The sequence below is a fragment of the Petaurus breviceps genome, unplaced genomic scaffold, assembly GCF_028583685.1.
Source record: "Petaurus breviceps papuanus isolate PSGF00001 unplaced genomic scaffold, PetGlider_PUasm1.0 90604, whole genome shotgun sequence".
NCBI classification, from domain to species: domain Eukaryota; kingdom Metazoa; phylum Chordata; class Mammalia; order Diprotodontia; family Petauridae; genus Petaurus; species Petaurus breviceps.
In genome coordinates, this window is record NW_027187285.1 from 2,961,821 (window position 1) to 2,988,904 (window position 27,084).

The window sequence follows — 27,084 nt, forward strand, 5'->3', positions numbered from 1 at the left end:
GGTTGTGGATTCCTAGATTGGATAGGTGTAAAGCCAAGCATGAGCAGCTTTCCATAGGACTGCTGCTGTGAACAGCTTTCAAGGTTCTGATTACATAGTATAGCAAACTCTCTATTTATTCAATAACAAATCAGAGCAAAACATTTACAGAAAATCAAGGTACAGCATTCACAATGTTACAACTTATCACAGAAAATCAAAATACAGTATTCATCATGTCACAACTCAACAACTTATAACTAAAATGGCTACATAGTTTCCACCAAAGTAGTCACACAGTTTTCAACAAAATACAAGCATTTAGTAACTCAATCATTCAATCATCCTTAATTCAATCAGTGTTAAGGAGGAGAGTGTAATGCCAAGCAAAGGTAGCTTCCAAGGTTCAAAATACCAGCATAGTAGCTCTCCATTTTATTCAGTGACAAATTAAGCTCAAAAGGGGTAGTAGAGAGCACAAAGGCCATCTATCCCTGAGCTACAACCCAAAGAGAGGTCTTTTCGTCATCTTGACCCAAGGCAAGTTCTCAGCAATCTCTGTTCTTGGGGAGACAAAGCTTAACAAAGCCACAAGATACAGTGCCAGTGCCCTCATTAATTCATTCTCTGCCTGCAGAACAGTCTTAGAACCCCTGAAAACATCAGCAAGACCCTCTTCCAGGATTTCTGTAAACATACAACAAGAAAATCCTTCAGGGCTTCTGAACCAACAGCAAGGTACCAGAACCTCTGCAACAACAGCACTGTCCTTCATTAGTGGACAAATCTGGCAAAACAACATCAAAACAGACAGACAATATACCAGCATCAGAGCCATGTCTCTTCAGTCCTGGTAAGCTCTCAAAAGTCCTGGGCAGCTCGAACTGGCCCTCAGCAATCCTTTCTCTGCCTCCATGATTCTGATTCCAAACATTCTTCTGTCTGCCTGTCTCTGTCTCTCTGTCTCTCTCTCTGTCTCTTTCTCCCCTTGTGCCTCTCTAAATCCACAGCACCAGCTCCTCCCACTTCAGCCCTCTCTTTTCACATCAACAAGCCCATCCTACAGGTGAGATTCATAAGCTCTGTCTTTTTACATTCAACCTGAAAACCAAGCCAATACAGGGGGAGCTTTAAATTCCATTACTGTTACTCAGAGCCTGCTTAATCCTTAACTCACTAATCCTTAGGGAGGTCTCCTTAACTTGGGGTGCAATTAAGTTACCATATCAGTCACTACTCAGTACTTTTTTAAGGGGTAGTGGAAAATATATAAACCATCCACCCCTCAGTCACAAGTAAGTTACAATTTCAGCAGTCACTATTCATTACTCTCATAAGAGGTAGTGGAAAATACACAGGCCATCCACCCCTAGGTCACAAGTAAGTTTTTTCACCTTGACTTGAGGCAGGTAGCTCCTACCTGAATCCACCAAACTGTCATCTGGGTTCAAAAGCAGACAGCCCCCAGCTCCTTGTCCAGCTCTCCATGCAGTTCTCACTCTACATTGAAGCTCACAGTGTCCACTCCATCTCAAATCCTTCACAGTCTCTGTTCCTGGGAAGACTTGAAAACAGAGCCACAGACAAAGTACTGACACCGCAGTCATGCTTCCTCTGGCAGTTCCAGTTGGTTCATGGAAGTCCTCAGCAGCTCCAGCTGGCCTTTGGAATTCTTCAGCAGCTCCGTTCTCAAAATAAAAATCACTTTCTTCCATTCTCAAGATCAAAACCACTTTCTCCATGGAAGTTCCACTTCAGCAGCAGCAACCCAGCCTTCAGATGCTTGTCTCAAGAAGTTCTGATTGTCCAGCTTGTGCTCTTCCTTAAAAAATACAGTATAGCTCCTCCCTGTTCAGCCCCTTCCTGTTACAGCTACAACAGGGGTTCATACCTTCTGTTTGTTTAACAGAGACTTAATTTGAAAGTAGGTGCTAACTACCTCTTAGTTTAGCAATACAAAGGGATCTTCACATTTCATTACCATTACAGTAGGGAAATCTAGAGGTTACTGTTTCTGTTATCTTAGCAGAGTAATGCATTTCTAAACCCTGAAGTGTTTTGGAATCCTGAGCTACAATTTTTTAAAAACTTAAAATATGATCTAAGGCATTTCTTTGCAAAATCCAGTGTTTTTAAGTACGTTGAATCTGTGACAGATCACAGATAGTGAACATTGTCTCCAAAGGTAGAGATTGCAGACTGTCTACCTCTTACCATCATGTGTGTCTCTTGTTCATGTCCCCCTATAAATCCTCTATAGGGGTTCCACACAGTGTGCCTTGTGGATGCTCCTCTACATCGATTGACATTCCACAGATACCTGTGAAGTACATAGGCTATCTTTTACCTTTTCTTCTCACTATATGATCATTCATCTCATCTCTGTGATTATCTTTTTTAGATCACTTGCAATACTCAGTTCTTTTTTGATAAATTGTAGCCCATTATCATTCATCAGTCTCTCTCCTGGGGGGAGGAAGGGAAGTAGATGGCATCCTTTATTTCACCCCACAGAAAATCTAGAAGATGCAAAGGACTTGTAGAACCCCACAGAAAGATAAAGAAAACATCTAAAGGAACTAAATTTGAATTAGCAAAGTCCCAACATTTCAGTGAATACCTACATCTCCCAGAGACTTACACTATCCCTCTCAAACTTATAGTGCCCCTTGTGTTTTTAGACTTTATTTCATTTTATTATTTATTTTAGACAATTCTACATGTTTTTGTTTGTTTTTAACTGGGACAATTAATTTTTTTTCATGTAGTTCTTATTAATGATTTCTTGAAATATAGCTCTGAAAAATCAGGCTTTGATAAAGCCCATTGGGATTCAAAAATAGTTACTTGACTATTCCTCTAAAGCTAAGTCACTCTTACTTTTACTGATTGGCCAATATTAAGTCCCCAACCAACCCGCACTTGCTCAGTTTGGGTTCTTAGGTCTCCATGAGTTTAAATAGAAGTTGTTTATGTTCTGGCCAGAAACTCCTTCCCCTCCCAGATTGATTCTTTTGTGAAGTCAAACTAGGATATCTTTTGTCTCAGGTCTTATCAATCCTTTAACTGCTGAATAGATTATGTTTTAGACCAACTAAGACCTGGGAAAGACCTTAGCTTAAAAAGACCAAGGTCTCCCACTGCATCTGGGGCCATTGCCAGTCATTCTCACCTATGCCTTGCCACTGGACCAGTGACTCAGGAGGAGTGAGGCTGATGATTTTGCACAGTTCTGCCTCACTTAAATCCAATTCATTTACAAGTGGAGATATCACCCTCCTGATGTCCTTGATTCTCTTCCAGCCTCTCAGAAAGGCAGGTGCTCTGGATAGGGTACTCTTTTCCTCCTACACCTGTGCTGTCTGATTAATTCACTCTGTGCTGTCTGATTAATTCACTAAGGCCTTGTTCAGATCTACAAACGTTGTGTACAGACCTCTGTTCTTCTCCTGGCATTTCTGCTGGCATTGTCGGTCAGCAAACACCATATTGACTGTTCTTCGGTCCTTTCTGAAGCCACTCTAACTCTCAGGTAGATGACCATCTTCCAGGTGAAGGATCAGCCTATTAAGAAGGACTCTGGCAAGAATCTTGCTAGCAATGACTAAGAGAGAATAATAACCCTTCTCCTCTGCCCCCATTGTCACAGGAAAATCTATTTCCTTTACCTTTACAGAGATGGGCAGTGGAAGCATCCTTGAACTCGTGTGAGATAACCTCTTCTTGCCATGTAACCTGGAAAATTTCAGTCAGCTTTTGTATGAGCAATGTACCCCATACCTTGTAAATTTCAACTGGAATAGAATCAGCACCAGGTACTTTGTCACATGAAAGGAACCTAATGGCATTCAAAACCTCTTCTCCAGTTGGAGCTTCAGCTAGGGAGGAATTGACTTCAACCTGAGATAAGTGAAATGGTTAGTGGCCTCAGCATTGATTGATGATGGTCTGTTGAGAACACTATGGAAGCGTTCAGCCCATTTCTCTAGGATCATGTCCTTATCACTAATCAATGTGACTCCATCAGCGCTGAGTAGTTGAGGTACACCATAAGTCTTTGGCCCATAAATAGCCTTCAGGACATCATAAAAGTGCTTTGGATTGTTATTATCAACATAAAACTGAATTTCATCTGCCTTGTCACTGATCTAGGAATCCTGCACCTTTCTAAGCTTTGTTTGTACTTTACTTTTGATGTAATTAAAGGCACTGTGTGGTGCAGAGTGCTGGACTGATCCTTGACATTCTTTCCAAGCTAAATATTTGCATTCATCAAAAGTGGTGCCCCCAAGGCAAAATGACTACCAGAAGAATTAATGTCAACAAATTAGAGCTCTTCTCTGAGGGGGAACAGTTTGTTGTTAACTTGGAGGGATAGTTGAGTCAACACATAATTGGCAACAGTGGAGCAGAAAAGGAGTGGGCATTTCAGAGATTTGGTGTGTATAGCAGTACATTTGCTCATCGGGGTCAGAACACATGCAAACACCAAGACTGGTTTGATGAAAATGATGTGGAAAATCAGAAGCTGCTAAATGAAAAACGAGAACTCCACAGGATTTACCAGCAGGATAGTTCATCCATCTCTTAAGAATTCACTGGAGTAGCCAAAGGCTAGCAAAGTCTCACCAGTCTCTCCTTTTTTGTGTCCTATTAGGTGAAGGGAAGATGGTCTGGTTAAATTTGTAGGGGTATATTTGGTGAGTAATGTAGCTTGGGTAAGCTGGTTCTCTCATTTATATGAGATTTTTTATAGCTTTCTAACCAAGTACTTATTTTGAGATGAGTATTCTTGATCCTGTTTTAAGAAAAAGGAACATCCTTTACACTACTATCCATAGTTATTTTGAAATACAGCAAATGAAATCCCAAAGTGGAAATAGTGTGAAAATATTTCAGCTTTGCTTAATATTTCCCAGGAATCCAGTTAAACTCTTATAAACTTTTCAAAGCCTGTGACTTGAGGATATTGGAATTATGGAAGTAAATGGTGGCAGAAATGGTATATGGTAGTAAAAATGCTACTAATAGGACTTTTAATAGTCTTTTAACAGGACTATTAATGAAGATAGCATAGTCTTACCTTCAAGTTTATCAGGTACCACACATGAACCAATTAAATAATAATAGTAAAAATAGCTAACATTTACATAACAGTTTAAAGTTTCTAGAGTACTTTATATATTTTATCTCAGATTACTTCTCAATGTGTTTTCTAGATTAGCTGTTTTTGATGATATCTTACATATTATAACTTTTTTTCAGGATATCAATTTTTTATAAAATATTTCTTGTTTCATGGAATCATTGCTCTCAGGCACAGTCTAAATTTCAGGAAGTTTGTTACTTCAAGAAGTTTTGCTTAAGCTCTTTATTCTGTTTTCCATTCTTTCCTCCAGCTGTTTAATTTTCATTTCTGTTCTTTCTTTCAGAATAGAGTTTCTTAATCTGGATGAGACAGTGAGGTCTCTGAACTTCAAAAAACTATATTTGAATATAGTTGATTTCCTTTGCTACCTATATGTTTTATTTGTTGAACTTAAAAACACTTTTCACCTGACTGAGAAAGGTTGCACAACACACAGAGAAAAACTTAAGAACCTCTTGTTTGTTGCTTTTATTTCATTTATATGATCATTTAAAATTTCTTGCCTTATTTCTTAAAGGAATTCTGGTAGTTTGTGGAAGACCTTTGATTTTTTTGAGGTTTTGCTTGTCAGTTAGTAATATATAGTTATTCTCTATGTTTAAAAAAACCACAATTATATATCTACCCCAAATTTTTACCTGTTACTTCCCTTTCCCCTTCCTGGAGAGCCATTCCACATTTTTAAAGATTTCTTAAAAGAAAGAAATCAGCAAAATTGATCACTTCCTTCAAAAGATCTGAAAATATGTGCAACGTACCACACCTATGGACCTCCTATCTTTGTGTGTGTTTTTGTTTTTTGTTTTGCTTTTTTTGGAGGACATTTGGGGTTAAGTGATGACCTCCTATCGTTCTAAAGGAATGGGCTATGGTTGCCTTCTTATATCCCTTCTTTACACGTATTCTTGTTTTTTGTAATTTTTACAACTTCAGTTTTTAAGTGTTTTGTTCTTTAAGTTTACACTGTTGTAGTCATTGTGCATATTTGCTTGGCTCTGTTTTCTATTTACAAAACTTTAGTCATTTAGTCATTGTTTTCTTACCTCTCCTTACTTCACTCTATCAATTCTAAATCTTTTCATGCTTCTTTCTGTTCATCATGTTTATCATTTTTTACAGCATAGATAATATTCAATTATATTCCTGTGCCACAATTTATTTATCTCTTTTGCAATCATTGAGCATATACTTGTAATGTAATACCAAGCAAAGGCAACTTCCCAGGTTCAAAATACCAGCATAGGTGCTCTCTATTTTATTCAGTAACAAACCCAGAACAGAGAAGATCAAAACATGACATCATTCAAAATACAGCATTTACTAAGTGTGATTAAATAATCTCCAAGTACTACCCCACCCCAGGATCTTCCAATCATTCAATCAATTACAAAGTCTCTGTTCTAAATACTTCTCCACCCCTAGGCTATACCTTAATTAAGTCCACCACAAAGCCCCTCTTCTCAAATGGAGATTAGTTTCCAAACATAAGTAAAATACATTCATTTGCTCAACCATAGAACACAAAAAGGTCAAAAGTTCCCCACCCCTGGATCACAATTGAATCTACCCCAGAGTTACATCAAGTTTAAACACAGCACTTAATACCCAAATGGAGGTCTTTTCTTCATCTTGACAGGAGGCAAGTTCTCAGCAATCTTAGTTCCTGGAGAGACAAGGCTTAGCAAGGCCATAAGATACATTGCCAGTCCCTTCATGAATTTATCCTCTGTCTGTAGAACAGCCCTAGAACCCCTGAACACATTAGCAAAGCCCTCTCCCAGGATTTCTGTAAACATACAACAAGAAAATCCTTCTTCAGGGCTTCTGAACCAACAGAAAGGCTCCCAGACCCCTGCAACAACAGCACTGTCCTTCACCAGTGGACAGTATTCATTCTGTCTGCCGGACAGTCTCCAGACCCCTGCAACAACAGTACTGTCCCTCACCAGTGGACAGTATTCACTCTCAGTACTGTCCCTCACCAGTGGACAGTATTCACTCTCTGTCTGCAGGACAGTCTCAGGCCTTCTTAACCAAATGCCAGGTTCCAGGACTTCTTCAACAGGACAGTCTTTCACCAGTGGACAAATCTGGCAAAATAACATCAAAACAGACAGACAAAGTACCAGCAAAACAGCCATGTCTCCTCAGTCCTTGGCAGCTCAGGGGGCAGGTCTCAAAAGTCCAGGGCAATTCAAAGTGGCCACCAGCAATCCTCTTAGTCTCTCTCTCTCTCCACGAGGTGCTGCTTCCAAAAAAGATCTTCCGCCTCTCTCCAGTGTCTCTCCAAATCTACGTCACCAGCTCCTCCCACTTCAGGACTTTCTTTTCACATCAACAAGCCCATCCCACAGGTGGGATTAACAAACTCTGGGTTTTAACACAATCAATTTGAAAACCAAGCCAATACAGGGGAATCTTTAATTGCCATTACTATCACAATACTTAGTTTCCAATTCTTAGCTATCCCAAAGAGTGTACTATAAATATTTTGGAGCATATGAAGTCTTCTGATTATCAGTGGCCTCCTTGGAGTATGAATAAACCTAATAATGGAATATCTGGATCAAAGGATATGGATATTTTAGTCATTTTATTTGCTTAATTCAAAATTGCTTTCCAAAATAATTGTACTGATTTGTACAATTATAGCGATATAAACAACTTATTAATATGCCTGTCTTCCCTTAACCCTTCCAGTGTCTTCCATCTTTGATCACCTTTGCAAGTTTGCTAGTGTAGCACCAATTCAATATTCACAGCGCCTCCAGCAGCTATGAATATGCAGGTGTAATTCTGAATTATGAAATATAACAGATTCTCCTCATAGAAGACAGAACCAAAACATTTATTCAAACACCAGAAAGCTGAATTCCAATACCAGAAAGCAAAATCCATCATAGCAACACAGAAATCTATACACAATAGCAATGCAGAGGGCATCACCATCCCCAAGCCCTCCCCCTGCTAGGGCCTTCCCACAAATGAACACTCTCACCTTGCTGCCTGCTTCCTTTATTTTCCTCAGCTCCAACTGCTCTCACCAACTTTCTCTGGGCTCTGCTCTATCTTTCCTACTTCACCCCTTCCTAATCCCCCCACTTGTCAAGCTCCTCCCCCCACAGACTCATGTGACTCAGGCTTCCATGTGACTCAAGCAAGTCACATGGGCCTATTATTGGGTGGGAAAGATCTTTCCATTTACATTGTCATTACAGCTAGGTATAGAGTAAAACCTCAAGGTTGTTTTGATTTGCATTTCTCATATTTTTAATGATTTGAATCATTCTTTCATATTTTCAGCAGAAAACACAGATTGTTTTTACCCTCTTTTAAACTTTATGCTTTTTGCTTCTTTCTCTTGTTTTATTGCTAGCATTTCCAAAATGTTATGAAATAATAATGGAGGGAATGGGCATCTTTGCTTTGCTCCTGTATTTGTTGGGAAAGCTTCTAGTGTATCCTCATTACATGTGATCGTTTGTTTTGGTCTTAAATACTTATTACATTTAAAAAGTCTCTTCTTTGCCTGTACTTAGGGTTTAATTAATTAATTAATTAATAATTAATTAGGCATTAATAAGCATTGTACCTTGTTGAAGGCTTTGTTATTGTTAGTTTTGTGTGTGTGTGTGTGTGTGTGTGTGTGTGTGTGTGTATGTGTGTATGTATGCATCGGTTGGCAGAATCCAGAGAGAGAGACAGAGTGAGAGTGTGTGTGTGTGTGTGTGTGTGTGTGTGTGTGTGTGTATGTGTATGTGTATAAATTCTCTTTTGGATAGGTTTCTTGTACATTCCCTAACTAGATAGTATGTATCACCAGAGTTCTCTTGTGTTCACTCATTTTCTGGTCTTACTTCCTGAGTTAGGACTTTATATTGGGGGAGGCTCTATGTCCTTCTGGAATGATTGATGATTCTTTCTGATCTTTATTACTTGGAGTCTAGGCAATGGGAGATTTATTTTTTGAGGATCTCAGAAATTACTGGGAGCCTGGTAGGCTGGCTTGGTTAGTCTCCAGCCTAGACTTGGATAGTCTGATCTAGAGCAATGCCCTAGTCATTGCCTTCCTGATCTAAGACCCTGAAGCCTTCTGAGCCCCTGTTCATGATCAGTCAACAGGCATTTGGTTCAGTGTCCGAGCACCACAGTTGCAAGTTCCAGGTTGTCTTAAGTTTGCCCCTTTTCTAGTCTCCCATCTCCCTGCCCTAGGTTCACAGCTTCAATTTGTAGGCTTCCCTAGTTTGTCCCTGTCAGGTATACCCCAGCTAGTCTGTACACTTCTGCAAACTTTACTGTCTGGATCCCTTATTCACAGAAGCCCACAGGCTTCTGACTATCTCCTTGTTAGGACCTAGTCTAGAAAAATTTATTTTGAATTTCTCCTTGGATTTCTTACTTAGTCTGGTGCTATTTTTTTTTATTCCTTGATGGAATAGTGTTTTCACTGTGGCATTTTGAGCAGAGTTCTACATGTGGTATCTCTTTTGATCTTGGCAACTCTGTAAGTTGTGCCATGTGTTTTCTCATTTTACAGATAAAGAAACTGAGGCTGAGAGGGTAAGTGATTTCCCCATACCTAAGGTCTGTGGTGAGATTAAAATCATTTCTTCCTGACTCCAAATATGGCATTTTTATTATACTAATAATGTCGGGAAACTTCTCAGAGATTCTTTCCTCAGAATAGCATAGGACTTTGATTCAGTATAATTTGAAACATTCTAAGCTATAAGCTAACACAATAAAAGCTTTTTTAGTAACCATTCAGTATCAGGGTGGTAAACATATCTGTTCCAGTAGAGAGGATGGTGCCAGTAATTAACAGTTCAAATGAATAGACAATTCAGTAGACAAGTACTATATAATTGAGTTTTGTATTTTATTAAATTTGTCTATGAATAATTATCCAGAATTATCATTTTCTATTCCTATGTGTTCCTCACTGTTACCTGAGGTATAAGAGAAGACATTCAGATGATCCAATTGTGACAGCAATTTATAATCTTCCTATGGAGACACAAGACTGATAAATTTAAAGCATGAATAAGGATAGGGACAAGATTTATAATTTCACTGGTATTGAGAACTTTCAGGTGAGGAAACTCGCTAGCAGCTTTTCTGCATCTTATATACATTCTTATGGAGCTCCTTAGAAGACTAAAGTGTTAAATAAGTGACTTGTCTAGAATCACACATCATGTCTTACTGACTTTTTTTAGTTCAGCTCTTTTTTTGCAGAAAGCCATGATTCCTCTTATGATGTATAGGAATAATGGCCAACATTATTGTTACAGATGGAAAATGCTTATAGGGATTCATAGAATGGAGATAGCAGATCATTTGAGGTTAATACCAGGGAGGATAGACCTCTCTTTTCTTAGCTATCTTGTCATTATCAGAGAAATATAAGGTATCCCAAAAATCTTAGTGCAGTTTTAAGCTACTAAAACTTAAAGTTGCACTGAGACTTTTGGGACACCCTATACTTTGATGAGGGATCATGAATTTGTCCTACTCTGTTATTCATAGAATCACAATAATTTGTAATTTGAAGGGAACTTGGAGAAAATCTAGCTTAACCCATTCATCTTAATTTTTCCAGTAAAAGTGCATTTTGAAGAAGGAAAAAAAAGTTCTATCACCGACATAACATAGATGAAGATACCAACAGTATAAAACTCCTTTACTAATATTTTCAGTTTTTCATCTTTTCTATCCATTCCAGGTCCCCTTTCCTTTTCTGAATTAATGTTTATAGAAAATGAGTATAACTAACTCTTCTTAACAAGAAAAATACACCCCCCTCTTCCCATATACCTTTTAAAATCTTGGATTTCTATCAGAATGTAATTTTTTCCCTGAACTGTAGGTAAGGAGGGTTGTAGGTAAGGAGGCATGTGGGTGTGAGATTTGTATGCAAGAGAGAAGAAAGCCCGTTTGACTAGATTACAAAGTTAGGGAGAAGAAACAACGTCCAATAATTCTGGAAAGATAAATTGGCTCTGGTTGTATAATAATTTATATTTCATTCTATAGGAAATAGGAAGCTATTGGAATTGTGGAGTAGGGGAGTCACATGGTCAGATCTGTGCTTAAGGTAAATTACTTAGGTAGTTAATTTCATAAGTTCATAGTAAGTTCATAGAATGGACTAGGATGGTGAGAGACCAGTTAGGATCCTATATTAAATAGGAGATTTCTTTCATGTATGGATTGAACTAGATGGTTGTTCAGGTTCCTTCCAAGTCTCCGATTCTGTGATTTCTATCATATAGATACTCAAGCATTACTTGTGGTCTCTTAGTAGAACTTCCTTAAATTTGAATTGTCATCTCTAGTGTTATTCCAGCTATGATGCCCAGACTATAATAGAGTTAGTCTTCTTCCTTTAGTCATTTAGATCACCATTGTGATTTGTGCCCACGTTGGCTAAGATTTTGTACTCCAGATGACCAAAATACCAAAATGAGTTGGTTATGCTATCATATAAGTAACCCATTAATTTTGACCAGAAAAAAGCTCATGATGTAATTTTCTAATCATCTGATAAGCTTACCTGTAAAACTATTTTACTATATTATATTATTTATTTTATTATGTTATATATTTAATAAATAGCTAGCATTTATAATAATGCCTTAAGGTTTGCAAAGCTCTGTACAAATATAATCTCATTTTATCATCACAACAACTCTTAAGAGATAGGTGCTGTTATCACTTCCATTTTATAGTTGAGGAAACTGAGGGAAGAAGAAATTAAGTGACCTGCCCAGGGTTATACAGCTAGGAAGCATCTTAGGCTGGATTTGAACACAAGTTTTCTGATTCCAGGACCAACTTGCTATACATTGGGTCATCTAGCTGCCAAGTCTGATTGTATTGCTAATTTCATGGCAGTTTTATTCATTCATTCATTCATTCATTTTTTGTAAATGGTGGTGCTGCTTTTTCAGTGGCAGTGGAGTATAAGATCTGATGAGTCCTATTACGCAGAACAGGATTTGAGACTGGGACGGGTGATAGAGTGAGTCTCAGATTTTGGCAGTGCCACCTAGCTAAGTGTTGTTTTTGTTCCCAGCAACTTGTGAAGTTTATAGTAAGTCACAGAGAATTGTGATCTGACTTAACTGAGCAAGGGCCTCCACTGATGAAATCGTGAAACTGTGAAATGTTGAAGGAAAATATTGAATGCATGGTTAGAAGAGGCAAAATTAGCCTGCTTTATAATAAATAGATGGGCAGCTAGGTGGCATAATGAATAGATGGTGGGGCTTGGAGTCAGGATGACCAGAGTTCAAATCCGGCCACAGATGCGTCCTAGCTGTGTGGCCCTGGGCAAGTCACTTAACCCTGTTTGCTTCCATTTCCTCATCTGTAAAGCGAGCTGGAGAAGGAAATGGCAAGTCACTTCAATATCTTTGCCAAGAAAACCCCAAATAAGGTCACAAAGAGTTGGACATGACTGAAACAACTAAACAACAGCATAATAAAAATAGTTTTCTTATTTGTGTTGCTTAAAACAGAATAACCTTACAACAAATACTAAGAAGCACTAAGAATATTTTCTATGATGAAATCCCCCCTGTGTGATAACAGTTCTCTTACCCATTGGTTTTAGAGTTGAAGAAATTGAGGTACAAGGTTAATTGGTCATAGATATAGTTAAGCAGTTTCCATTTCTTAAATATAGTTAAAAAAACAGTTAATATTGCTGTACCATAAACAGCAAAAATGTCAATTTATTTATTATAGATTCTATTTTGGATTATTAACATTTGATTTTTTTTTATTGTAGATCATCTTCAAAATCTGAGGAAGTCATCAGTAAAAAGCACAGAATTTTATTTTAATGCTTAAAATAAAATTTGCCTATGATCCTAAAAAGCTGAAATGGGGGCTATATTTCCTCAGTAAGTACTTAATATTTTTATCCTTTAGTTTATTATTTTTTCTTTTTCCCCCATAATCAACAGTTGGAGTAGGAGAAAAGGGCAAATATTGGTTATTTTTAGTTGTTTCCATTTTTAAAACATTGATATCTTTACTCTTCAGTTTGAGAAATATTGATACATTGGGTAGTACTTGGACAATAGACCATATTGCCTACGAGTAACTTGCATTCTGCTAGGAACAAACAGGTAAACGGATAAGTAATACAAGATACATACAAAATAAACATAAAATAATAAAATGATTTCCTAGAGCTGGGGAGCACGAACAGTGAGGTGATCAGGAAGGGCCTCGTGGAGAAGGCAGCCCTTGAGCTTATCCTTAAAGGATTTGGAGGTTCCAAGAAGCAGAGGTCAAGGGTTAGCTTTCCAAGCATATTATTTTGCTTGGGCAAATGTTAACCTAATAGGAAAAGGAATAATCCTCGACTGTTAATAAGACATTTGGGCTGGAATGTAGAGTGCATAAGGTGGAGTTACATGACATCAGTGTAAAAAGTTAGGTTGAAACTAAATCGTGAAAGGCTCAAAATGCCAGAGAGAGCAATTTGTATTTTATCTTAGAGGTAGCGGATTGCTGCTGAATCTTCCTGGGTAAGGGAATAATATAATCAGACTTGTGCATTCTAAATTTGGCAGCTGTGAGGATGTTAAAGTGGAGAGCGGGAAATAACAGCTGTCAAGGAGACTGATTAAGAGGCTTTTGCATTAGTCCAGGGAAGAAGTAAAGATTTGAACTATGAATGATGATGTCCTTGAAAATGTAAGATGTTGTGGGAGGTATAGTTGACAAGATTTGACAAATGATTAGAAGTAGGGGAGGAAGAATATTACATGAAAATAAGGAGTTAAAGATAATTCCTAATTCTGAACCAAGATAAAGAGAAGAATAGTGGTACCTTTAACAGAAATGGGAAAAGTGGCAAAAAGAGATAGGGAGAAAAGAAAAGGAAAGATAGTAACTTCCCGTTTTAGACACATTTAATTTAAGAGAAAGAGAGTCTATAAGGTAGTTGGTGATATGAGACTGAAATTCAGGAGCAAGTACAAATAAATCATTAAATAAAATGATTTTGATAAAAATCCAACAGAATTTATTTCCTGGTAGTACACAGATCTTTATGCTGAACTTTCCAGAACTGGTAGGCATACTGGTATGTGACCTTGTGAAGCTCACTTTAGCCACCTGAGGCGCCTCACCTATAAAGTGGATAAAGTGCTTTTGTAAAGTATAAGTGCACATTTGTTAAGAATATCAGTAACAATTGATAACAAGGAATAGAAATATTATAATAGCTTTTTATATTTAGTTTTTATTTATTTTTATATTATATTTTTAATATGCTATTAGAGCAGCATGTTTTCAGTGTCACTGGAGAGCTCTGAAAAATTTAATAACTTGGCTTTGTAGTATTACTTAGAAAAAAGACTAGTGTGTTTAACAGAACCATTTTTTCAGAAAAGAGCTTAGGCTCCTTAAGGACTTTCTCAAGTATCCACTTATTTTCTTGGTTAAGATTCCAAATCACTATTCCATATAATATGGAATAGATGACTTTAACTTAAAAAATGAGATATACTGCCAGCTGATGGCCTCATCGAATAATAGACTCCAGTGTAAAACAGTGAGACATCTTTGCTTTTCATTTTGTTCCCAATTATATGTAAAAAGACTTTAACATTCTTTAAAAAAAATTTTTTCTACAAGAATTTTGAGTTTCAAATTCTGTCTTCCCTCCTCTCTCCCATCTTTGAGATGGTAAGCAGTCTGATATAGGTTATTCACATGCAATCATGTAAAACATTTCCATATTAGAAACGTCTGTTTAGAAGAAAAATTCACCTTCTGATGAGCCCAACAAAGTGAATTACCTGGAGAATGCAGTTCTGAATAACTGAATCAGTTAATCTTTAGATAAACGGCAGTTTTAGTTTGAAAGCAGCACGTCCCCCAAATACCAGAATTTATATATCAAAACAAGTTTTATCTTTTGAAGTTGTCATCTTGGGTGTTTCTACATTTATTAACCCTCCATAATTTAAAATATTTTTGGAATACTTCCTTTGGAATTCTTAGAGTCAGCATATCAGCCACACAAGCAGTTTGGTTTTTCACTTTGTAATCATGGTCTTAGTCATATTACCCTTCCTCCTCTCTTCACTCCAACGCCCCTCTTGTGGGACAAGTAGATTTTTCAAGCACCAGATCCTCCAGGCCAAACTTAGTTCAAGGTTCCCATCTCCCTTCACAGACCATGGGAGCTTTCATCAATGAACCTCCATCCCACCACCAAAGTAAGACCTTTTTTCCATCACACATTCCTCTCTATGTCCTCCTCTGTTTTTCCCTTTTAATGTACCTTCCCTGTGATATATATTATTTGTCAAATGAATGAATAACACCATTTTCAAAATCAGTAGATATTTATAAAGTAAAGATCTTTTTAGTTCTTGAAAAAAATTATTTCAGCAGATATTGAAATGCTGATTTGTGTACAAGTAGTGTTATAAAATGCATTGTGAATTATGATACAATTGGGGGGTTATGTGGGCTAATAAAGCTATCAAAACTAAGATAAATAACTCAACAGTAAATTGTACTTGAAGACACCAAAAGAACAAGATAGCAGCCTCTAGTTGTTCATATAACTGTTAAGTAAAAGGCAATGTGATGAGGTTAAGAATTTCAGAAATGGATAGGTCATGGTTCTTGATCTCCCTTTTCCCGAACTATTTAGCATTCTTGATTATATTTGTTAGAAATATCTTCTGTAAAGTGGAGTTTAATAGTGCTGTAAGTTGTGGAAGAGATATAGCATTGTGATACTTCTCTCTAAAATGTACTTCTCTGTCAAATTTCATGTATCACAGAGGTTATAATCTCAAGGAAAAACTAATCATACACTTTTATTCAATGACCTGCCAGTTCCTTTCACGATTAACAGATAAAGGAGAGGTTACATATTACAAAAGAGCCTATTAAATATAAGAAAAGCAATTGTTTCTTGTGATGACAGCAGAGATGAGTTAATATCATTGCCCACTGTTCAGAGTATAGAGGTTTATCACAAGCTTATTCCATAAACAGCTATGTAGATTACTATCAAACAATGTAGTTTGAATTATATGTAATAATTAATAATATTCATTGCTGCTATAATATCAGTCTTTTCATATACATTCTGCAAAAAAATACTTTAAGAACAGCAGCTTGGTGCTGATATTTTTCTTTAGCCACCCTGCTGAGAAAAGGTATGGAATTACTTTCTGTCAGTTAAATATGAAAGAAGTCCTAATATAGAAACTGAGAGACTTCTGGTTTTTTTTTTTCATTTGTTTATGATGTTTCATTTTGTTCTGATTAATCTTTATAGAGCTCAGGTATAGTTTGGCAAAATATATCATTATTGAAAGTAACCTAACTAGTGAAAGATGTCCTATCTTAGTGTATTTCTGTTGGTTGAATGTAGTAATAAAATAATGATCAGTTTTTGCAAAAACAAAACAAAACCCTTGAATCTCCAGGCATTTATTATGGCAACTGGCAACATTCTTATTGAAAATATTACTGCTGTTATTTCAGAGTTTCTTTGTAAGCATTATCTAAGGAAGATGGCCTGTGATCTTGGTATTGATTTTGACATTGTTCTTGTGACATCTGGGGAAAAAAGATTTCAAGGAAATGTTATCTGCCAATATTAATACTGTAAACAAAAGAGTAATATATAAGATATATTCCTTGTCAGCACATTGTTTAACATTTCTGAACATGCACACCAGGAAAAAAAAAACCTTGATTATAAGGAAAATATACAATTGTTGAAATGAATTCTTAATGACAACTAAGCTTTTGAAACTATGACTAGTGGGGTAGGGTACAGAAATTTCTGAATAGAGAATGGTCTCATTGATCTTGTTTTTACTTGGAAAAGAAATGATTTAGCTGGAAAACATTTTTGCTTTCTAGGCTTCCTAAAGTAATGTGAACATGTATGAATTGGGCAGTGTAGTTTAAAAACTTCAGTCCCAATTTCTGTAAATGCCCCTGTGTTTTCCAATTCTAGTTCAGCTTCTGTCTTGGGGATTTCTTCCTGTAAGACTATGAGATATTTACACAATTACCAAGAGAAGTTTATAAAGATCATGCTGTGGTAGAGCTGCCTGTCTTGGGTTCTTTAACAACATGACATGCTGCTGCTTTGTTTCAGAAAATAACTGTGGTTAGATGGTCATGTAGTCTGCCTCAGACGGAGATTGTGAAAGAACCTTGTGTAGTGTGCCCTTTTAACACAGTTTTCATAGCTGCAAGTGTCTCCCTTAGCCTTTCTACTGCCACATGACAGAGGAAGTAGTAAATGAAGCAACATTTTATTGATGTTGACTTTTAGTATATTATATGTTTTTATTTGTATTTAGTACATTAATTAAAAACATAGTAAATAAAACTCTTAAGTTGCTAAATACCAGAATTTTGTGTATGTGGCTGCTAATTATGTTTATTCATAATACCTCTTAGGATATCAGGGTCTAAGGGTCAGAATAGGTAAAGTAGCATTTGAATTTACCCATACTTGGACATTAGCAATATGGATGTAGCTTAAAATCTAGGGAGAAAAGGATTCTGGGTTATTTATCAAGGTCATTGTTGAAATGGCTAACCATGGTATCCAGACAAGTAAAACTAAGAGGGGTATAATGAACTGTGAGGAAGGATCTGGTTAGAAGTAAGGAAGGGTAAGAAGAGGTAAAATAATAAGGAAGTTTGTCACAGAAGAGAGTTGATTTGGAAGATTTTTGAAAGGGAGTATTTGAATGTAGATGTGAACCAAGCAGAGCCACAGTTTCCTTATCTGATAATTGGTAGGAAGGATTTGACTAGGTCATTCCTGAGGTAACTATTACCTCTGAAATAGCAATTTTTAGCCATAATTACCCTTAAGATTGAGTTTCTTTTCCTTCAGATGATTTTGTTACTAATTTTCCTCATTCTAATTGGTAGTTTGATTATATGGCACTACTCAGCAGTGCAAAATAATTTATTTATTTATATATTAATGAATTAATAAAATATTAAATATTGTCATTTTTGTTATGTTAATTTTTTTTCATTAAAAACATTAAACTGCTTAAGGGAAACTTTAGTGATCAATTATTCCTCTCCAGTTGCTTAAATAAATTTACCTTTCTAGGTTTCTCTAGAGACTCTAATGCTTACATTTTAGAGTTCCTACTTATCTTTCTGGTCTTTTCATAATAAGTACTTGAAATTTCTTTATTTCATTTTAGATTCCCTTTTGACCTTGTGGGATTATAATCTTTTCCTGCAAACTTATTTTTGTTGTAATGGTACCTTTTGTAATACTGTATTACAAAATCTTTATAGGAGAAGCTGTTGGGTTTTTGTTGATGGCTATCAATGTGGATCATTAACAGTTGAACTGATTATTGGTATTTGAATCACTTTTTTTTTTTTTTTAAGCAATCGAGGTAAAGTAACTTGCTCAAGGTTACACGGCCAGGTGTTTCTGGGTGGGTGCTAAGTGTCTGAGCCAGGGATTCAATCCCCTGGTCATCCTGACACTGGAGCTGGTGCTCTTACTCGCTGTGCTACCTGGCTGCCCCTGAATCACTTTTCTTGAAGCTTCTCTCCAGTCTCACCATACTCTCCCATCTCAGATTCACCTTCTCTCCCTAGAAACGTCTCTTTTTTGCACCTCCTCTGATTGTTCCTGGGCATTAACAGTCAAGGTATCTAATTCTTTTCTCCATAGATATTAATTTTTTTATTTCTTTAATATTTTCTATGTATTCATGTAATTCTTATGTACGTTGAGTCCCTTCTTATAATTGTTATGAAGTTCTTTACTCCTTATTTTTGGAGATTTCTAGATTTGCAAACTTTTTTGATTTACTTATCTCCAGCTTTTGTCCCCAATTTGGTGCTTTATACTATAGCCAGAATCTCCTCTCCATTGTCATTTCGGATGAATTGGTTGACCCTATTAATTTCATCATGATTGTTGCATGTGACTCCCATTTCCTGGAGCTTTGACATTTAGAGTTCTGAATCTTCAGTTCCCTCTTTGGTGCCTCAGAATGGAATGCTAGATACTGTGGAGGTCTAGTCACCTTTGGTGTCCTGATCTGAAGTGTCAAGACACGTTAGTAGTTTGGCATTATGCTTGTTATTAGTTATTATTCACTTCTCCCATCCTGAGGCATTTTGATCATCCTGGGGTCTTTCTCTGGGAAGCCATATGCACGTGGTGCCTCAGTACAAATATACTTACAACATGTCCCTTCTGAGTCTTGTTGATACATACTTTGATGGTCTATCCCCTTCCTTATTGCCCATGGGTTTTGGAGTGACTTTTTATGCAGTTCTAGAATGAGAGAAGTCATGTGTTTTGATTTTTGTGATTATTCTTCAGTCTGGTACAAGTTTCTTGGCTTTGCTAGAGAAAGAATATGGGAGCTAAACCAGGGCTTTTCAGGTAGTGATCTGAGCAGTGAGTAGGATGACCTTTACAGTTACTGTAAAATGAATTTGGATAGAGCAAATACAGATTGAGATCAGCTGTGAAGTGTTGTAACACTCTAGGGACATCTCACACCAGATCAATGAAGAAAGGAGATACATTCTAGAGAACTGAGAAGATTTGGCAGCCTGATAGGGAAGATAAAAGAGTTTTGTTTGCACTTTCATTTTTTAAACCTCTGAGGTTTACAGGAATGTAATTAACTGTAGTCAGTATTTTAGTTAGCCCTAGCTCTCTCTCCTTACTAGCTTTCTTCAACTTCTCAACAAGCTTTAGGTGTGCAAGGAGGTAACATCACTTTTATGATGTTAGTATCGTTTCCTTTTGGCAAGTAAGGATCTATTTGATATGAAGTAATTCAGTTATTTATGCCTTTTCTGTTCTCACTGACACTGTCCTAAAGACAGGGCCCTTTTACCACCAAACTTCACTACTGTGGTAGACTCCTGATTTTCCCACCTATAGGTTCTTCCTTTGAATTCATCCTCCCAACTACTACTTACTCATGCCTTTGCTGATAGAAATCTGAAGTGGTTTGCTATTGTCAACACGTAAATTTCAAACTCTATTACTTTGCATTGAAGATAGCAGGACTCTGCTATAGTAGGACTATAGCAAGACTCCTTACTGCCTTGCCAGTTTTTCTTATTACCTAACTGCAAAAAACTCTGTAGTTCGGTCCATCTGAGTAGTTCTTTGCCCCAGTAGTGCTACTATGCCTTTCTACTTCCTTTCGTTTCCTAGAGCTATCCTCTAGGAAAGCCTTCCTTCTGTTCCTTCACTTATTAAATTTCAACTTATTTATTTATTTGCTTTTTGGAGGACAGTTGGGGTTAAGTGACTTGCCCAAGGTCACAACAGCTATTTTTTGTGTTAAGTGTCTGAGGCTGGATCAGAACCCAGGTCCTCCTGACTCCAGGGCCAGTGCTCTATTCACTGTGCCACCTAGCTGCCCCAATTTCAGCCTGTTTGTAATGTGTAACTGAAACCTGTTTCAGCAAACAGTCCCTGATTTCTTCCGTTTTCTCCTGCTTGATAGGATGTTACTTACTTATCTTTCATAGCATTTTATTTTATAACTTCCTATTGCATTTAGATAATATTAAGTCTTATAATTCTGATTTTAAAAATAACTTAACAATACTTTTACTTATATTTTGTTTTTTACATTGCTTAAATTTCCCCATTTTCCTTCCTTACCTATTTCACAGAGAAAAGATCTAGAATATGAAAGGAAATAATAAAATAAAGGTAAGAATAAAGGGTGAATAGCACTTTAAGACATTGAAACCATATGGAGTGTTCCAACAGTCTTATTTATAAAACATCACTCATTAAACCATTTGGTTAAATATAGAGAAATAGATCAGTGGAACAGATTAGACAAGGGAGAATCAGAAATAATGGGGCTAAGTAACCAGTATTTGGTAAATCTGAAAGCATAGGGGCAGCCAGGTAGCACAGCGAGTAAGAGCACCGACTCCAGTGTTGGGATGACCTGGAGATCGAATCCCAGGCTCAGACACTCAGCACCACATCCAGAAATAACTGGCCGTGTAACCTTGAGCAAGTTACTTAACCCTGATTGCTTTAAAAAAAAAATCTGAAAGCATAGATTACTTAAGAACTCACTATTTGATAAAAAAAAAAAAACTCCTGGGAAAGCTACAAAGCAGTCTGGCAGAAATTAAGCCTAGACTGACATCTTAGACTATATTCTATATTTCTCAGAGAAAGGCTTGGTATTCAAGATATGTAGACAACTAATAGATATCTATGGGATCAAACGCCATACCTGCATTTTATTAGCAGCCATTATGAAATAATGTGTCAAATCACTAATAATGAGAGAAATGCAAATCAAACTAACCCTGAGGTTTCACCTCACACCCAGAAAATTGGTATGGATCCAAAAAAAAAAAAGAGAGAATAGTCATTATTAGAGGGATTGTAGGGAAATAAGGTCCCTAGTACTTTGTTGGTGGAGTTGTGGATTTGTACAACTATTCTGGAAAATATTTTTTGGAATTAGGCAAATAAGGTGACTAAAATGTCTATAGCCTTTCACTTAGAGATTCCACTATTAGGAATATATCCCAAGGAGATCATTCAGAAAAATGAACACACCCTATATACAACAAAATGCTTATAGTAGTACTGTATTTATTTGATGGTAAAGGACAGGAAACAAAGTACATGCCATTTGAATGAAGAATGGCTCATGTGTGAAAGAATATTACTGCACTATAAATATTACTAATATGATTATCACAGACAATCATGGAGAGAATTGTAACAAATAAATATGGTCAGTTTATAAGGAATCTCCCAATCTGGACAGAGGGACTTGGTAGCAAAATGAAACTATGAGCTATGCCATGCAGGTTACACATGATGGACAAATCATTTGAAGAGTTCTGAAAATAGGTGAAGAAAATAGTGAGCCATTCCAGCATCTTTGCCAAGAAAGCCCATTTGACAGTATTAAAATTATAGAAGATATGACACTGGAAGATGAGCCCCTCGGGTCCAAAGGTATCCAGCATGCTCCAGGGGAAGAGCCAAGGATGGCAACAACAAGTAGTTCTAGTAGTGATAAAGTGGCTAGGCCGAAGCCAAAAGGAAGCTGAGCCTGGTGATGAAAGGAAAATCCAGTGCTATGAAGATCAGGAGTATATAGGAACTTGGAATGTAAGATCTGTGAACCAAGGTAAACTGAATGTGGTCAACAAGAGATGGAAAGATTAAATATTGTCATCTTGGCTGTCAGTGAATGGGTGAATTTAATTGAAATGATCATTATATATACTATTGTGGGCAAGAAACCATTAGATGAAATGGAATAGCTTTTATAGTCAGTAGAAACAGTACTGGGGTAGAATCTTTAAAATGGCAGAATGATATCTGTTTGAGTCCAAAGTAAACCATTCAGCATCACAGGAACATAAATCTGTGCTCCAATTACTAATGCCAAAGAGGCCAAAGTTGCTATTAAGACATATGATATTTTTTAGAAACAACATAAAAAAAGATGTCTCATTTAACATAGGGCTTTGAAATGCTCAAGTGAGAAATCAAAAGATAATTGAGATAATATGCAAGTTTGGCCTTGGAGTACAAAATATGGCAGGGCAGAGATTATCAGAGTTTGCCAAGATAACTCATTGCTCATAGCAAGCACTCTTTTTCAACAATCCAATAAGTATACTTTGACATCATCAAGTAGTCAGTATAAAAATCAGATTGATTATATACTTTGCAGTGAAAGGTGGAGAAGCTCTATACAGTTATTTAAAATGAGACCTGCAGCTGACTATGGCTTAGATCATGAGCTTCTTATTGTAAAATTATACTTAAATTGAAGAAAATAGGGAAAATCATCAGACCATCGGAGGTATAACTAGATTTAAGGGATTAGATTTGGTAGATAGAATGGCTGAATAACTGGACCGAGATTCAGAATATTATACAGGAGGGAACAACAAAAAATCCCAAAGAAAAAAAAGAGCAAGAAAGCAAAATGCCTGTCTGATGAGGCTTTACAAATCACTGAAGGAGGAAGGAGAGGGAAAGGTATACCAAAATGAATGCAGAATTCCAGACTGTAGTAAGGAGAGATAAGGTGTTTTTTCTTCTTTTTTATTTTCTTGGTGAGACAATCAGGGTTAAGTGACTTGCCCAGGGTGACACAGCTGTTAAGTGTCTGAGTTGCATTTCAACTCAGGTCCTCCTGACTCCAGGTCTGGTGCTGTATCCATTGTGCCACCTAGCTGCCCCAAGCATAGACCTAAGAAGATTTTCTTAAATGATCAGTGAAAAGAAATAGAAGAAAACTATGGAATGGGAAGGACAAAAGAGCTCTTCAAGAAAATTAGAGCTTAAGAGGAGTGTTTCATGCAAAAATGTGTTCTCCAGATACTCTCTATTAAGTATAGCACTTTGTATCAAGTATTTCTTAGATTTCTCTTAATCTGTCCCTAGAAAGTAGAAAGGTGAGTGTTCAGGAAGGGTAAGAATCGAATAACAACAATAACTCATTTATGGAGCTTTTAAGATATGCAAAAAGTTTACATATGTCGTCTTCTCATTCAATAGTATTAGTTAAATAAAATTTAATGTATTTTTTCACAGAAAAACTCTTCCTCAACACTCACCTTTCTACTTTACTAGGGACAGATTAAGAGAAATCTAAGAAATTCTAGATACAAAGTCCTGTACTTAATAGAGAGTATTTCAAGAACAATTAAGGAACAACCTTGAAGATCCTCAGACTTAGGTGATCTTGACCTAGATCTTTTGTGATTTGTGATACCACAACCACTAATTATACTAATTCTTCTGGTAGCATATTTCTTTCAGTAATTTACTTCTTTTGTGTGAGATGTTGCTTTTACAATGACTATAAACAGAAATAAGTCAACTTAACCAGAAATAATACTTTTCCTTTAAGCTATAGACTGTTTAGGATTCCTCTCATGTTATTCTCTGCCATCCAGATGACATTTTGTAGCACTATGTCAGTTCCTAGATGTGTAGGGGTTGTTGAATGTTACCAGCAACACGACACTCTTATACAGTTTGGCTAATGACTCACAGCAATTCCTTGTGGGTATTTATTTCAGTTTAATCAGTCATTCCTGATGTCACTATGTGTCTGAAACAAGAATCAGAATTGATTGCATTCTATTTCCAAATGGAAATGATATGTTCGGGGATAATCAAAAGAATAAATAACTTCAGTTGTGTGCTCCAAGAATTTGAGGAGGTAAGGTAGAAGGGGGAGGGGAGGACAAGATGGTGGTAATGTTAATAGCATTTCTTAAAATGGAAATTAAGCACACTATTCACTTGTTTATAAAATAAGTTTTTATCAATGTCCTTTGTTTTTATATTGCCACAATTTTTCTTAGTATTTCTTTTCTCTCCTATGTATGATCTATCCTATATATATATCTATATCTATCCTATGTATTAATATTTTTATTTTTTGCTTTTGGGGGGGGGAGGGCAATTGGAGTTAAGTGACTTGCCCAAGGTCACACAGCTAGTTTTTGTGCTACGTGTATGAGGTCAGATTTGAACTCAGGTCCTCCTGACTCCAGGGCCAGTGCTCCATTCACTGTGCCACCTAGCTGCCCCTGTAATAATATTTTTAAAGGAACAAAAAAAGAGAGAAAGATGATAAAAATCAAACTGATCAGTTCTTTGAAAATATCTGCAAATATATTCAGTGTTCCACACTCATGGACCTCCTGCCTCTACAAAGGAGTTGAGTGGAAAGATGTTCTCATATTGTTTTCTTTGGGGCCATGCTTGTTCTTTGTAATTCTGCAGCATTCACTTTTGATTGTTTTATGGTGGCAGTTTTTTTCTTTGCATTATTGTCATGATGTATTTTGTTTTCTTGGCTCTGCTTACTTCACTCTCCCATCAGTTCATACAAGTCTTTCCATGCTTCTCTGTCTTCATCATTATTTGTCATTTCTTAAGGCATTGTAATATTTCATTACATGCATGCAGTATGATTTGTTTAGCTATCCCCAAACCAGTGGACATCTGTTTTGTTTCTGCTTCTTTGCTACATCAAACAATGATGCTGTAAATACTTTTGCTTATATAGGGACTTTGTTCTTATGAATTAGCTCTGTGAGGTATATGCCTAGTGGTGGAATCTCTAGATCCAAGGGTGTGTGTATTTTGCTTACTTTATTTGCATAATTCCAAATTGCTTTCCAGAATGCTTATGTTAATCCATAGCTATGCCAACAGTGCCTACCCTTCCAACATTGACTCTTCTCATTTTCTCCAAAGTCCCAAGTATGAGGTAAAACCTTGCATTTCTCATATTAGTGACTTGGAACATAATTCATGATTATTGATGATTTATTAATTTTAAATAAATGATGATTTTTCTTTTGAGAATTGTTTATTCACATCTTTTGACCACCTTTGCTCTACCTATGAGGGAGCAAACCCCATGTCCTAGAAGACCCAAGGAATAACCAAATATCCAATTTAATACAATAACCATTAAACTCAGCCCAGTAGTACCACTCTTGTTCCAGATCCTAGAGGAATGAGGTTGGGGACTAATTTGTGATGTATAGAGAGACTCTAGGATATAAATATGACTGGGAGTTTTGTCATTTTGAATACATGTTCCTGAGATGGAAGGTGTTTTGGCTCATCCATAGCCTACCCTTGTCTATTATGACAATGTGGCCATTCTTTTGCTTCTTCACTCCAGGCTTGAATCTCTCTTGACCTTTTGTAGAAGATGTGTAGTTTTTGCAAAATGCATAAATCTAGTCTTTTGTTCTGTGTAGGAAAATATACCCAAAACAGATTCCAATGGTATACCAGTTAGATTATTCTTTTTTTTTTTTTTTTTTTTAAAGCAATCAGGGTTAAGTAACTTGCTCAAGGTTACATGGCCAGTTATTTCTGGGTGTGGTGCTGAGTATCTGAGCCCGGATTTGATCCAGGTCATCCCGACACTGGATCCGGTGCTCTTACTCACTGAGCCACCTGGCCGCCCCTTAGATTGTTCTCTTAACTCTTGTATGACACAGTATCTGTACTATATAACCTGTGCTTTCCAATCTTAATCCTACAAATTAGTATTCTTAAATTTAGATGTTATTCTCCTCCCAACTTCATAACAAATTGTAACGATTACTCATTGACTGTTTGATTAGTTACAAGACAGAGTCCTTAGGGTCAAGGGAAAAATGTTAAGGGGTTGCTTCCAAATTCCCTCCTAATGGTATGAGTCTTTTCAGAAAATCTATGATGGGCGCCTTACCTAGGTTGTATTTGGGATTTTACTTATTGTCCCTAAAGTAGTGTACCCCTTAAATCTTAAAGAGAATCACTAATCTCTTCTTCATAGCTGCAAGTCATTAATTTCTCCCAGAATAATGATCTCCTGAGTTGCTAGACTAGGGTTACTTTCAGTTTATTGATAGTATTTAGCTAAGGTTGCTGAAGATAAGAAGGTCCACATTCTGATTCCACTAGCTCTGAAGTGGCAGTATGATTCAGCCATGCCGGCCTTGAGTCTCAGCTTCCTGAAGTTTGTGGTATCTTATTGTCTTCACTAATCAATGAAGGAAATTGGCATAACACTAAGCCAGTGGTTTCTGTATACCAGTAAAGGACTACTTTAAAAATCACTAGCATTGTACTAATGGACTTAGCTAAGAATTTTATTGTCTTTTATCTTGGGGGACAGGAGTGGGGCAAACCTATAATTTCATTGGCATAGCCTACTGCCCATGATGCAAAGCCTTCCATCACTACATATCAGCATCTCCTTTGTTGTCTGATCACTGAGAAGTTAAATGACTTGTCTTAGGATCACATAACCAGATGTTGTTAGAGGTAGACCTTGAACCCTGGGCTTTCTCACTACGCAACAGACTCCAGGGAGGCCATCATGAGGCTTGGCCTGTATCTTGCCACTAGA

At 36.7% G+C, this 27,084-nt stretch overlaps 2 protein-coding genes across 5 annotated transcripts in view; both read left to right on the forward strand.

Moving 5' to 3' along the window:
- PIK3CB (phosphatidylinositol-4,5-bisphosphate 3-kinase catalytic subunit beta) overlaps nt 1-27,084 on the forward strand; it is a 183,372-nt gene that overhangs the window by 64,926 nt on the left and 91,362 nt on the right. For 2 of the 3 annotated variants that reach the window (XM_069063883.1, XM_069063881.1), the window contains exon 2: nt 12,924-13,038. The exons of the other annotated variant lie outside the window; for it this stretch is intronic. The gene's annotated coding sequence lies outside the window, so the exon portion shown is untranslated. The remainder of the gene's footprint in view (nt 1-12,923; nt 13,039-27,084) is intronic. 3 annotated transcript variants of the gene reach the window in all.
- The window catches only part of CEP70 (centrosomal protein 70), a 261,992-nt gene that overhangs the window by 9,671 nt on the left and 225,237 nt on the right, over nt 1-27,084 (forward strand). The window lies entirely within an intron of this gene.